At 35.8% G+C, this 12,304-nt stretch overlaps 1 long non-coding RNA gene across 1 annotated transcript; it reads left to right on the plus strand.

Annotated features, from left to right (window-relative positions):
* The first annotated feature begins 6,239 nt into the window (after positions 1 to 6,239).
* On the plus strand, positions 6,240 to 12,304 carry LOC120082784 (uncharacterized). Its single transcript, XR_005483282.2, has 2 exons — positions 6,240 to 11,625; positions 11,731 to 12,304. It is a non-coding gene; the product is annotated as an uncharacterized LOC120082784 (long non-coding RNA).

The raw sequence follows: 12,304 nt of genomic DNA on the forward strand, positions 1-12,304 counted from the left end.
GATAGGTTTGCAACAAAGTTAATCTTTTATTCCAATAAATTTAATTCTATTAAACCGATTTTAAAAGATTAATCTAGGTTACTAAACTCTTTAGAAACACTTGAACTTAGGTCTATCTCAATCCAATTTTAAAACCCTTTTAAAAAACTTAAGTTCACTCTAAGTCCGCATGCAACTCTGAATTATTGATTTTAGGTCTAATTTCCTTTATAACACTTATAAACGGAAACAACCACAATGCAAAGTTAATACATGCAAGGCATTCATAACGATTATAAACAGCCTAAGTGTTATGCTCAATGCATTGTCCGTTCATTGCTACTTCTTTTATCTAACACTTATACAAAACAACAATGAAACAAGCAAAACATGTTCCCATTCACCCTTAGAGTATAACATTTATAATAAAATGATATGCATGATAATGCTCAATGCATGCAAAATATAACTCTTATATTTCATGATGCATGCGCATGCTTTCAAGTAATTTCTTCATGCTAGATTATAACATTTATAATATATGATGCTAGCAATTGCATAACCTAAGGTGGGTTTTTAACTATATGACAAACACTTTGGCATATAAGTACCATATATCACATGTATAAACAATAAAAGTTGATGAACTGGGTAAAATTGCCTTAAAAAACAAAAATGAAAGGTAACTATTACAAAGACAAGGAGTCTCCGGTTCAAACAGGTGAACCGGGTCTTGAACCGCTCGACAAAGCATCGCTTCTCCAACCATCCATCGTGTATTAAGCACTCCACGATCGCCTACACGATAAAACAAACTCTTTGCTCTATCGCTTACCAGCGTGCCAGAGTTAACGATCGTTTAGCATTTACTATACGATCGTCTAGAAAAAACCAAACAATCGTTTAGCTATTACTACACGATCGTGTACCTTTACTAAGCGAAGAAGCCTGAAGAACATGATTGCTTAGCGCGCTTCGCACAGCGCCCACCTTCCGCGATCGTCTAAGCGACTACGATGCCGTGAAGCACCATCGCCTAAGCGATCGCTTAGTTAGCGTCTCCGTATAGCATACGCGCAACTAAGCGATGAAGCTTGTTAACTACGCGATCGTCCAGCACCTGTCTTCTACTAAACGACGAGCATTTCATGCTCCCATTTTGATTGTCAACCTTCAGCGCCTATGCGATCGTGCAACCAATGCTACACGATATGGTAAACGATTTACCCCATCGCTTAGCATTAGTTAAACGATCGATTAAAAAATACTACACGGTCGTCTAGAAAAAAAATATCTAAACGATCGCTTAGTGAAATTCCAACGATCGTTTACCTGAGGCTACACGATCTGACCAACGCTTGGTCTTCTTCTTCATTGAGAACTGCATCGCCATACACCAAAGCTTCATCACGAATGACTCGACGAACTCGAACTTTTCGAATTACAGGCTCGATTGCAAAATTAATTTCGCCCAAAAACATAGGAGCTCTTATAATTAACACTTTGTAATACTGAAAGCTTTAACAAAAAGGCAATTTAAAACCCGAACGTTCATCAAATTCATCCACAAATGCAGAAACCCACCGCGACTGAAAAATACGTTCGATTCAGATCTGTAATTTGAAATATCAGAGAACCTGGCTCTGATAACAATTGAAGGAAATCAGATTCGAGATTTCCACGAGTAGCAGAACAAGACTATTCCAAATTACAATCATGAATGAACAAATATTTACAGTCGACTTCAATACAAACGGTTATGTGATTCATACAGAAATTACAGCATGAACAAATACAAATGCATAGAAAGCAAACTCTATGCACATATGAAGATGTGTCTCCATGCTCCTTTGCGAGACTGCTTGAACAATAGCGACCACGAGCACTCGATCTACACGACCGCAACACTGCACGAACACTTCGTGCTCGTCCTCAATGATCTCATCGGTCACGAACTCTTCCGCAATATAAACGGCCTCCACAAAACTTCGATGGTGTCGAGTTAAGTTTGACACCACCAACAAGGCTACCTTGATATTCTCGGTGTGAGAATCTAGAGGATGGGCTCTATTCGAACTTGGTATGAGGCAGACGAAGGAGGAAACACCGATCGCCTACATGACTGGGCAAGTGGGAGATGGCGGAGACCTATCGTATAGGTCGATGTCCAATCGTTTAGATAAAGCTATGTGATCGTTTAATCTATTGTTTAGCTCCGTCTGTCGCCTACAGACTCTACACGATTGTTTACCTTGGGCCAGCGATCGTCTAGTAAAACTATGAGATCGTTTAGTAAATACTGCACGATCGTTTAGCTCGCCACTGCATGATCGTTTAGCTAGCCCAGTCGTCATTTAGTAAATCCGTATTTACTTGACGACTTCGTAAGTTTCTTTTGCGCGGAGACAAAACTTTTTCAAACTTTTGTAAAAACTTCTTTTTGAAAATAGGAAACCAATTTTCTTTTTAAACTCACGGTTACCATGATCCAATAACCACCCACTACTTTGGTTATTTAAAAGAAAAAAAAAATTAATTATCCAATAATTAATATTATTATAAACATAAATGATAACCAACTTATCATACTATATTCATAATCTATAATTTTAATATTTCATCTCATAAAATATATAAACCATAGTTCTTTCTATTCTATGGTACTTAATGTAAATCTCATTTACATCAGTCCTCTACTAGATGTATCTCATACATCATACCGATTATATCATATATAATCAAAATACCTCTTGTCAATTTGAACATTTCAAATCAACACCAAGAACTGATCCTCAACTAAATTCATTGAGCTACCAAGGGGATCTCATGGACCTGTAACTCGAAACTCCAACAGTACGTGAATAACTAAAAACTCTTTAGTAACAGGATCCACCATCCGTTAACTGCCAGACACTCTACTAAAGACCGACAGTTGAACTATCCTTACTATAGATATGTTATGTGTCCATCTTAACGAATCAACAGTGCGACAACCCTTCACAGATCGCTCGTAAGTACAACTAGGCCAATAATCGTTATGCTCCTGTAGTTACATCTGTCTCCTTAAGTACCACTGATCCCTTTAATGAACATAAATCATAGTCCTACTATGACTTAGTCTTCTCTTCCAAAGAGAAAGTGTGACTACTATGTTCAAGCCCCAGAATCAGCCCTTAAGGGAGCAATCTCTCTACTTATTCTTACTTTGGAAAATGAGTGAATTTCATCTTGTGGATTGAGTTCCTAACTCCCAGATCAGACAAGTTCCCAAAAAAGTAGGTATGTTGAGTTGACAATCTGGCCACTCTCATCCATACTAATCAAAGGACCGCCCTCAAAGGCATGAGTTCCCAAAACACTCAGGATTGAGGTCGTGTCACCTATGGTCGTTTAAGTGAGATGTAAGTCTCTAGTATCAACGACGTTATATACAAAGTCTAGTCATCTCATGGTCCAGGTCTTATACAAACTCTTTGTATAGGATACCCCCGCGCCACGTCTCCACATGAATGGTCAGAATCTACCATATGTAGTAGTTTATAACACTTGCAAACCTCTACAAAGCGGTCTGTATCCGTAGTGTCACCAGGATCAGGTATCCCACCTTAATCCTTATATTATAGACCTATTTAGGTTATCACTTAAGGTATGATCCACCTGTATATCACATATACATGCTTAAGTTCACATAAGATAACCAAGGAGCTTTGTTTATTGGATATGAGTAAATGTCAGGATTAAATAACACTTATTTTATTCATTGAACAATGTGCATCTTTACAAAACAACAAGACTCCGAGAGAATTAGGACACCAATCCCAATATTTTTATCTTTTTTTCTTTTAAAAAAGTATAAGACATTCATGAGATAAAATTATGTTATAAAAAATAGAACGAGAAGATAAGAAAGCTGATTGAGAAGAAGAAATGACATTAGTAAGAATAGGTTTTAACCTATTTGCAAGAACTTTGGATATTAATTTGTATGATACATGACATAAACTAATAGGCCTACATTCTGAAACCATAGAAGGATTTTTTATTTTAGAATAAGTGCAATATTAGTATGGTTCCAGGATTTGATAGAAAAGTTTTTGTTAAGGATAATAAGATAACATGTTGTATCCAATATTTTTGGTAGAAGAGGGTAGGATAGCCACTAATGCCAGGGGCCTTTGTGGGATGCATTTGATTTAAAGCTTGTTCAACTTCTTCCTTGGTAAAGGGAACAATGAAAGTATGGTTCATTTCTTCGTTAATGATCAGAGAAACTTTTTCTGTAACTCTTTAGATATCCTGCAGAGAAGGTTTATTATTTGGAATAAATTGGAAAAGTAAGAAGTAAAAATACTTTCAACTGAAGTGGGATCCTCATGCCAGATATTTGAGTTATCAAAGATGCCTTTAATTTTATTCTTTTTTCTCCTTTTAGAAGCCTTTTGATGAAACCAAATGATATTGGAGTCACCACACTTTACCAGGACTCCTTGGAACTTTGCTTCCAATATACTTCTTCTTCAAGAAGTAGGTTGATAGGGAATGGTGTCCTTAATCTCCTTGTAATCTCGTAGTTTATAAACTCTGTATAAACATATTGTTGTTAATAAAATAAGTGTTATTTTATAAGCATATACTCAATCCAATAAACTAAAATCTGAGGTTATTTCATGTAATTTAAACAAGTATGTAGAGACATACAAGTGAATCTTGTTTAAATAATAACCTAAATGGTCTGTAGTAGATAGATAAGGCTAGGTATCTCCGCTTTGTAGGTATTACAAGTGTTGTAAAGTGCTACAAATGATTTGATCCTGATCATTCATGTGGAGACATGCGAGTGAGGGTATCCTATATAAAGAGTTTGTATAAGACCGGACCACGAAATGATTAGTCTTTTATATAACACCGTTAATAATAAAGACTTACATTTCACTAGGATGACTATAGGTGACATGACTTGAATCTTGAGTGAGTTGTGAACTCCTGCCCATGAATGCGGTCCTTTGATTTGTATGAGTGAGAGTGACCAGATTGCCAACTCAACAAGCCTACCATTTTAGGGATTCGTCTATTTGGAGAGCTGGAAACTCAGCTACACAAGACGGAATTCACTCCTTCCCCAATGCAGAGGCAAGTAGATAAATTACTCTCTTAAGGATTGATTCCGGGTCTTGAACATAGTAACCACACCCTCTCTTGGCCCAAGAGGACTTGGTCATAGTGGGACTATAACTTATTGTTCATTAGAGGAATCAGTGGTACTTAAGGAGTTAGATGTAACTATAGGGGTAAAACGGTATTTTGGCCCTGCTGTACTTACGAGCAATTTGTGAGGGTCATCGCACTATTGATTGGTTATATCCAATGGATACAAAAATATATTTGTACTACGAAGAGTGCAGCTGTTGGTCTTTAGTAGAGGGACCAGAAGTTAATAGATGTTGGGTAATTTAATTAAAGAGTTTAATTAATTATCCAAGTACTATTGGAGCTTCAATCTATAGGTCCATAAGGTTGTAGCTCAACAAAGATTTAACCTTTGGATTAATTTGAAGTGATCAAATTAATTGAAGAAATTAATTATATATAATATAATTAATTATAATGTATTTGATACATTATGAGAGGAATTTGAATATGATTCAAATACCAATTATATGAATGAGATTCATGTAATTAAATATAAATATTATTTATATTGAGAGGAATTAAATAATTGGATATGATCCAAAATCATTTATATGAATGAGATTCATCTAAATAGATTTAATATAAATGTGATTTATATTAAATGTCATGTATAGTTAAGAGAGAATAAAATCTATAGTTTATGTTGTATTTGATGCAATATAAAACTATAGGCTATATGTTATATTTAATATAACATATATTTTACATATAATAAAGTAGTTATTATATATTTTATTAATTTATTTGAAATTGGTGAAAGGAAAAATTTCCCCATTATTCTCTCAATAACTAACAAGTGGTAAAAGAGGCGGAGAGATCATCTTCTTCAAGAGATTCACATTCATTAACCCAGAGAAAAGTTCTATGAGAAAATTCCCCTCTAATCCTCTCCTTCTCCTTCCCTCTACCAAGGATTCAAGCAAGCCTTGTTTGAATCCTTTAATCCCAAAAGAGAATATAGAGGGTTCTTGATTGGTAGTGTTCGTGCGAGAAGAAGGTGATCCGCGAGGAAGGAGTTCCGATTGTTTGAGGGATTTGTGAAGAAAGGTTCTTCAAAGGTGAGGTTTCTTGAAACCTATTTATTTTGTAAAAGCATGTTGTAATTTAACCTTGAATGCATATTTAATTATATGTTTACTGTAAATTATGTTTTCAATAATTAATGGAATTTGGATGACTTCCGCTCAAGGATCTCCTCGTGTCGAGTTTCCTACGAGGTTATCGAGATCAAGTTCAAGATTATGGATGAGGTCGAAAGGGGGGGATGGATATTATAAGCTTTTTTAATGGAAGCTTTACGGGCTTCAATTCTGGATTTAAATTTATTGGTAATAGAAGAACCCTAACTTTTGAGATTTTTTGAAGTGGAAATGAGGTTGGAGTGAAAATCAATAAGATTGGATAAAGTAGAGTTCCAAGAGCCAGAGTTTTGGATAGTAGCCAGACATGAATCATGAAGAGTTCAAAGCTCTTCAAATTTGAAAGGCTTGGTGAAGGAGGGTAAGTCTTACTAGGGAGGTCAAATAAAAGGTTAAGTTCAATTGGTCGATGGTCTGATTTGCACCAATCAAGATGAAGGTTAGAAAAAGAAGGGAAAGGAGTTTAAAGCTTGAATTACCTAAGAATCTGTCAAATCTTTCAAAAATTTGAGGTTTATCACGCCAGCGGTTGCACAATGTGAATTTATCACCCTTGTATCCAAGGTAAAAAGGTCACAATAAAAAATAGCATCTTTGAAGCTGTTCATTAAGTTATCATCTTTAGGGACTACACCCAATTTTTTTAGAGCTCCACACTAGCTTATTAAAGTCTCCACTAGTAAGCCATGGAGTATCGTCATTATTAGGTAAACGATGAATTAAATTCCAGTAATTAGATCTTTTGGTAGGGTCGGGATGGCCATAAAAACCAGTGAATCTCTAGGTGGCACTATTATAAGTAATAATAGAGTCAATATGTGAGAGATGAAGATTTAATTGTATCATGGAGATCTTGTTTACATAGCAAATAGATGTCACCCCCCACTACCTTCGTTGGAAACAGAAAAGCAGTCATGGAAATTTGACGCATTTTTTAGAGATAACATTTTCTTATGGTTACAGCTAGTTTCAGTGAAGAACGCAAAGAGATGCTTCCTGAAGCAACAAAAACCTTTTTGATAGCTTAGAATGTCCGTTGGTTTCCCAAACCATGAAAGTTTCAACATAAGATTTTCATAGTGAGTGACGGAGTTGCTAAATAACCTCTGCCATGGAAAAGGAAGGAGAATCTGGAAGGGGATGTAGATCAATGGAAAAATCATCTTTAGTTAATCTTGACTTCTTCTCAGAACATGGGAAATCAGGTGTTATCTTTTTGGGTTAGATCTGCTACTAATGTATAGTTAACAATCGGAAAAGATGGGACCTTACCTGAAGGGTTGGTTTTGACAGATTTGGGGGACTGTGTAGCAGAACGTTCTTGATTTTTTCTGGAAGAAATTCCTCGAGGGAGATTGAAATCGGAGCCAAGGTCTATATTGGTTTTCCTTTGGAGAACAATCATCTTGGAAGAGGCTAAGGCACAATTTTTTAGGATGTGACCAATCATATCACAGTCATAGCAAAAGTCTGGAACCCGCTCATATTTAATTTGGATCCAGTCTTTAGAAGATGAGTTTTCATAACCGAATTTGAGCCCATGTCCGAGGGGGTTTGTGATGTCAATGGTTATTCTGATGCAAAGACTTGGCTTCCAACAGTTGTCGTTTTCATCAAAATCAACATTGATAAAGGTACCAATTGAGTTGCCAAGACTGGTTGCCATTGATTTACTGAAACAAACAAGAGGTAAACCAATGAAATGAACCCAAAAAATGGAACTAGTTTAAACTCAAGATGTAAAAGTTTTTTTAGAAAGAAAGGGATTTTCCAAAATTGGAAGGTCCAGTTATAAAGATGTGATTTTTATCAATAAAGTTTAGAAATTTGAAAAGATAGATGGTCCTATAGTTTTTAAACTTTTGTATAGATAAACTCTTATGTGATTAATGATATATAATATTTTTATTCACTTTGTCTATAAAATATGTGATATTTTAGTTGCATTAACCACAAACCAATAAACTAACATCTAAGGTTATCGTTGTAACTTGAACATGTATGTGGAGACATACAGGTGGGTCATGTTTAAGTGATAACCTAAATGGTTTGTAGTATATAGATAAGGCTGTGTACCTTATCCTGGTGACACTACGAATATGGTCCGCTCTGTACATGTTACAAATGTTGTAAAGTGCTACAAATTATCTGATCATGATCATTCATGTATTAGACATGCGAGGAGAGATATTCTATACAAAGAAGTTTGTGTAAGACCGAACCACGAAATGTTTAGTCTAATTATATAATACCGTTCATAATAGAGACTTTCATTTCACCAAGATGACCATAGGTAACATGACCTTAATCCGGAGTGAGTTGTGAACTTGTATGAATAATTTAGGGATGCATTTTTTATCATTTAAGGACGGATGGGTTTGAATATAAAATCATGCGTTAGACATAACTGATGCGTTTGCTCCCATGCGTCTGAGGTCATGCGTCGAAATGATGATGCGGTTAATCTTAGCATGCAATGATCACGTGTTCCTATCACAAGTTTTCTTACGCTTGCGCCAAGTATAACACAAACGCAAGTTTCTCGGGTAATCTGAGGTCGAACACAGGAATTTGTCACTCAATAATATTTGTGAAGTGATGTGTTTGAGACGATGAATAAGAATAAAAATAAAGCGAAGAAGGTTTAAATGTTTCACATACTACTCCTACTCCTAACTAAACATATTTAGCAATAGAAAACTTACAATGAGAATAAGTAGAGACACAACAACCAATAACGCATAGTAATGTTTACTATCTTAAATCGCCCTAGTAATCCCAACTCGTTACACTAACACATCACACCTCTCGATGGTCAGCCACATGACTATATCTCTATAGTGCATGGTTGCGTCGAGCATAAGATTGTGCCTATCTCTAGGAACAATACGAACCTTGCTTAGTGCGTTCTATCCCTTACCTTTTCAGGAAGTTAGACGCAGCTACTTAACTTATAGGCAAGCAATACAGCATCCCATAGACAGGCATGCCAAAACCTTTCACCAAGCAAAGAGGATTAACTCACTATACTCGCACAACGCACACCTCTCGGTGGGTTGCTACATGTGTCCTATCTCTAGGCTATATGATTAAGCATGCGATTGACTTTGATAAATCAACGCTAAAGATAAACTATGATAGAGATGAAGACGGTAATGAAGGAATTAAGATTTGCATTGATCACAAAATATCTTAATATCTCAAGCTATACAATACAGAGATTAGAAGGGAGACGAAGGACTCTGCATCAAGGCTGCCAGTGGTGCCATGGTTGAATGGTGGAGATGCCTCTCTCGAGCTCAATCTCCGGTGAATGCTCCGATCGTCACTCGATCTGGGTTGTGGAGATGAAGAATTCTCACTGGAAATCTCTTTCAAGCTCTCATCTGTGATCACAAACTTCTGCCTTGAGGTAGAAGCTCGGATGTCTCAAAATGAAGGTCTCAAGGGCTATTTATAGAATTAGGATGTCGACAGCTGTAATGATGAAGGTATGGCTCACTGCTGCTTTTTTCGTGGATGGGCATTGTCACATCGCCTTATCTTGTTGATACTTCCAAGGTATGCGTCCGAGCTGAATTTAGCTGAAGTTATCAATGCGTTCTACCCATCTTACGATCTTTTATTATGACTCTCAATCCGTGGCCGCAATCTCTATTTGTTCACCGCATTCTCCATGCGTTGGACGCATGCGATTACTGCAACTTCCATGCGTTGGACGCATGGGGTTGCCGTCTGTGTTCGTCTTTTGCGGTCGCCTGGCTTCAGCGCATGCGTTTGTCTGTGATTGCTTATTACAAACGCATGCGTTTGATTCCTACGATAGCTACAAAAATAGACACTTTGGCACGGAATAACGCATAAAATTTGGTCAGTGAGGTTTTAGGTGCTTATCGACGCAAAACTCAATTTTTCACAAATTCTAAGTATTATCACTGTGTTTTTTTACCTGTTAGCCCTCATAATTCTAAATAAAAGGCTTATAATAACTGAAATTTCTGCCAGCTATCAGAACTCTTGCCTATGAGGGCGATCCTTTGAATTGTATGGGTGAGAGTGGCCAGATCGCCGACTCAACAAGCTTACCATTTTGTAAATTCGTCTAATTGGGGAGCTGGGAACACAACTACACAAGATGGAATTCACTACTTCCTCGAAGTAGGAGTAAGTAGATAAATTGCTCCCTTAAGGGCTGATTCTGGATCTTGAACAATGTGGCGCCACACCCTCTCCTGATTCGAGAAGGTTTTAGTCATAGTAGGACTATGATCTATTGTTCATTAGAGGGATCAGTGATACTTAAGAAGTTTAACTACAGGGGAAAGACGGTAATTTGGCCCAACTGTACTTACGAGCAATTTGTGAAGGATCATCGTACTGTTGATGGGTTATATCCAATGGACACAGAAATATATCTATAGTGCGAAGATTGCAGTTATTGGTCTTTAGTGGAGTGCCCAACAGTTAACGAGTGGTAGATAATGTAATTAAAAAGTTTAATTAATTATTCACGTAATGTTGGAGCTTCAAGCTATAGGTCCATAAGTTCCCCTTGGTAGCTCAAAAAGATTTAGTTGAGAATCAGTTTTTGGGTTAATTTGAATTGTTCAAATTAATAAGATGGAGTTTAATTATATATGATATAATTAAATTAATTCAATTATATATGATATAACTGTTATAATATATTTGATACATTATAGTTTAATTGGAGGAAATAAATATTTGAACAAGGTTCAAATTTATTTTCTATGAATGTGATTCATAGTTGTTAAATTTAATATAAATATGACATATTAAATTCCATAAAATAGAGAAAATGAACTATATTTTATATTGTATATGATACAATATTAAAACTATAGATTATGTGTTATATTTGATATAACATATAGTTTAATATAAATAAGATATGATAAGTTAGTTATCATATTTATTTATATTAGTTTTTTTATTTTTCCTAATTTCTCTCTGACTACTTTAGTGGGTGGTTAATTAGTTTTTTGTGGCAAATGGAATAAACGAAAATAGTTTTCTTTTCTTCCACACGATCTAGACATACTATACGATTGAAGTTTGCTAAACGATAGAAGAGTTCTGTCTTCTTCAATCTCCTTCCATCTCCAAACTCAAAAAACCCTCCAAACCAAAATAGTCAAAGCCCACCACTCCTGGACTCTCATCTTGACAATACCAAAGGCTCCCAGTGGTTATGTCTCTTGTTGGTTCGAGAATTCTTGAAGAGAGTCTTCAAGATTTGCTGAGTTCGAGGTTCATGATAGATTGAGGGATTTACAAGAAGAATGGTTCTTCAAAGGTAGTGTCTCTTGTACTCTATTTCTTAATAAAAAAAACATGTTGTAATTTGTTTAGAATGCATATCTTGTATGTTTACTGTAAATTTGTTTTTCAATCAAAATAGAATTTGGATGATCCGCTTCCGCTCAAGGATCTCTTTAAAACGAGTTCCTTCAAGATGTTATTCCCAAGATTGCAGGCTTGAAGCTTGTGCTCTAAATTCTAGAATTTGCGCAAAGCTGGTTAAAGGATTTCACAAAGAATTGTATGGGCGCAGAGGAGTTTTCCAACAAGACAGTTGACCAATTCCTGATTTGAATCCTGAATGGAAGAGTCGTTTATCTTGAAATTGGTGGAATCTTCTTCAGAGGAGAGAGAGAAGGATTTCCAGCCATTGATTAAGTCTTCTTCGTCCATGGTAGCTCAATAATGGAGGAAAGAAGGAGAAGAAGAGAAAAACAGCTCTAAAAGAAACAAGTGAAGGCTACGAGAGGGATGTCTCTGAAAGAAATAGGGGAAGATGCTCTCACGTTCTTAGATGAATCTTAATCAACTTTTTTGTTTTAAATGTATTTATAAATCATAAAACTAGTTACCATTACCAATAAATTTATCTTATATTAATAAAATTTGTATAATATTTTGTAATATTATAGAATTCATAATACATTACGTAATACACATTTTAGTTTTAAAAA

The sequence above is a fragment of the Benincasa hispida genome, chromosome 8, assembly GCF_027475165.1.
Source record: "Benincasa hispida cultivar pf3 chromosome 8, pf3_genome.v1.1, whole genome shotgun sequence".
Lineage (NCBI taxonomy): Eukaryota > Viridiplantae > Streptophyta > Magnoliopsida > Cucurbitales > Cucurbitaceae > Benincasa > Benincasa hispida.